At 42.7% G+C, this 5,305-nt stretch overlaps 1 long non-coding RNA gene across 1 annotated transcript; it reads right to left on the reverse strand.

Annotated features, from left to right (window-relative positions):
• Positions 1–501: 501 nt before the first annotated feature.
• Positions 502–4,590, reverse strand: LOC111266395 (uncharacterized). Its single transcript, XR_015313421.1, has 3 exons — positions 4,520–4,590; positions 915–1,022; positions 502–515 (listed from the first exon to the last, which is right to left on the reverse strand). It is a non-coding gene; the product is annotated as an uncharacterized LOC111266395 (long non-coding RNA).
• Positions 4,591–5,305: the final 715 nt, after the last annotated feature.

Raw genomic sequence — 5,305 nt, forward strand, 5'->3', positions numbered from 1 at the left:
TAAAAACACGAAAATAGCCAAATAACCACAATATTAAAGCTAACGATTCTAACAAAGCTAGTAAGGGGTTTCAATGACTATCGGCCAGCCCAGGATGCGCACAAATCTGTAATTAATCGCGGCAAGCAGATTTTATTCAACGCACTGGCGGACATGATAAACAATTCCAACAAACCAACCACTCTAAACGATACGAGTTCTTTGATTTTTTTTTTTTTTTTTTTTTTTTGCTCCTTTCCATGGAAATTTTACCCGCTACGCAAATATCAGGTCTTTATTTCAATATAACCATACAGTTATTTAATTGACATGTCGACCCTTAGCAAAGTTATGGTTGACGAAGCGGGACATAGTTTGCGGTTCATCGTAGGCCGTTCCGTCCAGCTATTTGCAGTTGGTCTGATCCGTAGGCATCAAAAAGTAAGATGCATAGGTTTTTCCACGGAGACGATCGATAAGAGACTTCTTCATTGACGGATCCAACGTTTTGGTACGCGATAAGATCCATATATTTTCTGTAAAAGGATGCTAGTTGCTAGTTAGGGAGCTCCCTATAGATTTGCTTGCGTATTTTAACAATTACTTGGGCTATGGACAACTCGCACCTACAGATTCCTATGACTGCTAGACGGTTGTGTTATTACTCTACCGAATAACTGTCTTAATTGGACAAAGAGTAAAAAATTGTCTATTCGAGAATCGATCGTCGATCGAACTTGATTGATAATTCGTTATAAATAGATTTATCTGGCGTTGCTACAATGATAAACACTATATATTTCTATTCTTCTATATTTAATTGATCTCGAATTTAACGAGCATCCTCTTCCTCTGGTTCGAATAAAAGCTAAACGAATACAGGTACTAGAAAAAAAAAAAAAAAAAAAAAAAACGCATTTTGCCACTTTCGTTACCTCGGCGCATAAGTCCGTTAATAAGATTACTCTGACAGGCCCACAGGATGGCATAATTAGTGTAGTCCGTATCAATCACGTACGCTGGAGACCTGTATTCGAAGCTCGCTAAATGGACACATTCACAGAGATACAATGGAAGTAAGCAATGAATCGTTAAAATGAAAAGAGCAGAAGACGGTAACTAGTAAAGATAGCACACTTCATTATAAGAAAACTAATAGCGGAACTACAAAAAAAAAAATGTCCATATAGCTACTGTCCAGTGTTCGTGAAGCTGAAACAAAGGACACTACAATTGTTCCTTGAGCAAACCAGAATATCATTCTGTTACAGAAAGAACTGTGAGCAAAAAAAAAAAATCGGTTTATTATATGTAAATCGTACACGGGACATATTTAAATAATGTTCAGACTTCAATGTTCAATTTTTCATGCCTATGTTGCAATCTGTCAATGGCTCACCCTACGCTGTATTGTAATCCCCTTTTTGTACCTGGAAATGATATTTTTATGGCTGCTCAAAAGGAATTCTCAGGAGAGTAAACATCACGAATGTTTTGTCATCCATTCAGCTATTGATCAACGAAAAACTGGATTAGACTGTAAAAACTGCGAGGGCCCTAATCTGTGGCAAGCCGGGTTGGTCATGGCCTTGACAACCGAGCGGTTTATATTTCCTGATTTGCAGAAAATTAGCCAATCTTTGCCAAAAAATTAAACAGCTAACCGCAACGATATTCGACGCAGTTTAAGGTTGCAGAGAACAACGTCCTTTATTAAGTTCGGATCGTATTTTTCGTTTCACAACAATTTTATTTCGAGAATTAGGAGCTATTTTATAGCTAGCAGAGAATCCTGAGTAGACAGCTATGGGATGCAAAGGTAAGAGCCCTATCATTGCCAGGTAGGTTCCTGGTATGCCTTGGCTTTTTTGTGCAGAAACTAAAACGTTTCGGTACTATCATCTTCGTTGACAGCCTTATCCACAGTTACCTCGAATCTCTTTGCCGAATTGGGCCTTTCTTGGAATTAGAGATGTTAAAATGTATTCTGAATCTCAATTAACCATTCGTGCAAAATTGAGCAGAGTTACGTGCAAAGGTAATGTCGTTTAACTGCTAATGTCATGCAACCTAAAAGCCTAGAAGTAGATAGTTTCTAACCTGGTAATTTTGCATCTGTCGAAGAGATCAACTCGATCGGCCGACTCATTTTTTTAGTATTTATCACAACTTTTATTAAAGCACAGTCGATAAAAGCCGCTTGTTTATTAATATCTTGTGCTTCGTTTAGAATGGCCGAAATGTTTTTCCCGGTGGCCTGCACTCAACCGATGGTAAATCACGTTGAGCAAATTCTCACGCCCACATAAGCAGTCTATGTCAAGGTATCTCCGACACGGGGATCCTTCCAAGAGAACGTGTCCGAAGTGGAAAACAAGGCGATATTGCTATGTTCGCATTGAGTTCGACGGGCTTATCGTGGCGACTCAACCCTCTAGGGAAGAGTTCCAGCTTCAGCCTGTGAGTATCCAGAGACTATATATCGTAATCGGGTAAGCAGTAGAGTTCGGGCATTCGGTCAACCTCGTAAATTGATGGCCTCCTCCGCCGCAGCACGGCAGTCCCAACACGACCAAGGGCACCAGCAGCAGTAATGCTACTTGTGTTGGTTAGAAGGGTGAAAATATCGGCGGCGGCGGAGATCTCTTTTTGCAGGAGGCCCTCAGAAGACACTCATCACCATGACCGACGCTGCCGCCGTCATCAGCATCACCATCATCGCTTGTTCTATTTTCGCCCAGACGCGACAGTCGACTACGGACTAGAGAACAACGTGTCTCTAACCTCGCCGCTCGTTCAGCCAGGCCTGATTTGAAAACAGGCCGACCGGTCTAACATACGGGATGTTAGGAAAAGGGAAAACAGACCTAAGAAGGTGTAAGGAAGGTTGAAGCACACAGGGCAGTCGATGGAACTAGTGGCGAAGGCAGTCTTGGTGATACTGATCGTAGTTGTTAAACGAGTGCCGGCTGCCGCCTTGTCACGAGTGCGAGGGTGGACCCTGGTATTATTCCCTTCTGATCAACAAGCTCGTCAGTCCGCATTGACCACTATGCCCTTGTCGGGGGGAACAATATACCTTAGGTTGTATTTTTGTCGTTATATTTAATGCTGCTAGCTGTTGCCTTTCCTCGATCCATTGAATCGTATTTTTGGCCTTTAAAAAGGGAAAATGCTGTTAGCGATGGGTTGTGAGAAAATTCGACAGGTTTACCAAACTGGTGTTTGAACGTATACGAACATTTATCAATCGATGCAGGTAATTCTTTTGATTAAATTCTAGATCTGTGTTTGCAATTTCGTTTATTGGTCGATAGTTCTTAGGCTTCCTACATAAACAATATTCTTCGAAACAGAAATGTGTTCGAAGCGCAGGCTGAAAATCTCAAGTTGTCTTATGTACCTTAGCAATGTTATCAATACGATAAAACTTGCTTAAAAACTGTAAATTGCTACTATTAAGAATATGAGATTCCCCCAACTCTTGCATTACCATTCTACTACAATCAAGCTTAGTTATTTAAACTACGTAAATTTCGGTCCTGAAATGACGCCTTTGACGTCTTAACAATTAGACCCCTCACCTAATTGTGACTTAAAAAGTTAACCTCCATTAATACTTGGTTATCTCCTATAGTTAAGCTCTGAATGTAGGTAGGATCAGCTCAATGCATTTAACAACTGTTGATGCAATATAAAAATCTCAGTGGAAAAAAAATTGAACCTCTTAAATGACTTTCAGGAAGGTCCTCCGAGAGAACATGGAACCTGCAGCCAGCATGTATCGCATCACTATAACAAAAACAGCTATGCGTAATTATAATGTTAATTACTCGGAAAGACGTATCTACCAGTCGCTTATTCTTCCTTTGCAGCTACCCTTTTTAGTAACAAACACTAAATGATAATTTGAATGCTCATCGGCCATAAGCAACTCTTACTGGTAATGTTCTTCACCGCAGACAAACGTCTAAAGACATAATGCGATTATTAACGCCGGTCAACTACAAATGCAGACGACGCACCAATCTGTAATAACGGAAAGTTCGTTATAACGTTTGCGTCCGAGGGAGAATCAGTTATATGCCGCTCGCTGCTTCCCAGGCTGCCACCGAAGTTACCAATGGTAGACGTATGGTAACGTCAACGGAACGCGTTACCACCGGCATGACTAACCGCAAAGTACTCGAGTGGCTATCGAGCGATAGTTGTCGAGTGCTGCTGATATATGTATTGTACATAGGGCGTTGAGTGCTTCACCACCCGCCAACGGCTCCGAGGCGCCCTTACGTCGTCGTTCCCGGCTGCCCGGTGTCAATCGTCATTGGCATTATCACGCTTGTAACAGCGCTGCAATTTGTTCGTATTACGACTAATAACAACGTTAGCTGCAACGCTTATAGTAGCAGCGGCAGGTGCAACAACATTTGTATTTTTAACAACAAGCATTTTTTGTCCTGTCGAAAGGACCCAACATAAACAATTCTTAGAAGATAAAATAGCCATTGCCTCAGTGTTAATGGCGGAGCTAGTTTCTTACATTCAGGGAACGAATCAGGAGCCGTCCGTCAGTCACTATTTCTAGTAGCACGACCTATAGCCTAAAGAAATAGCTAATGTTAGCAAAAACAGCGGCGACAGCAGCAGGAGCAGAGGGCCTATGGCAATTCTAGGCAGCTACATACACACACATCCACCCAGACACAAATGGAAAGAGAAACAGGCCATAGCACGAATCTACAAGCGTTGCCTCTACCGTAGTCGCATTACCGTGCTACGGATATTGCCTCTACCGCCGTTGCGCAGTTGTCGTCGTCGCTATCACTGGGGCCTGTCGCTCGTTGCCCAACGTGATATTCATCGAGTAGACACCATGGATATCCACGATATACAGACCGACACGTCTCAATACAGTAATAACAATAAGATAAAGAGCCGCGCCGAGATACTACATAGATTGTATATAGGCCGAGCATATGGCCATACCAGGTTGCTCATAATAAGGTATATATATATAAGAAATAGTGGTCGCGTTGTGACTGTGGTGGTAAAAGATGAAACGCCGGAAATAGGAGAAGGGGGCGCACGCCGCGGGTCCAGACACATACATCGGCCGCGACGTGTCTACCCTGTTACTGCCGCTGTCCGACGACGACTATCTGCAGTCGGTTTGTTCGTTGTGCGCCCGTTACAGAACTACTATGACAAGCCAGCGGTGAACCCGTCGCAATCAGCCAGCCAGCCAGCCAGCCAGTAAGTGAGCGAGTCAATAAGTCAGCCGGCCAAACAGGCGTCAGGCGACCCAGGCACAAGCTATTCGTGTAGC

This window comes from Varroa jacobsoni, unplaced genomic scaffold (genome assembly GCF_002532875.2).
Source record: "Varroa jacobsoni isolate VJ856 unplaced genomic scaffold, vjacob_1.0 scaffold_1080, whole genome shotgun sequence".
NCBI lineage: Eukaryota > Metazoa > Arthropoda > Arachnida > Mesostigmata > Varroidae > Varroa > Varroa jacobsoni.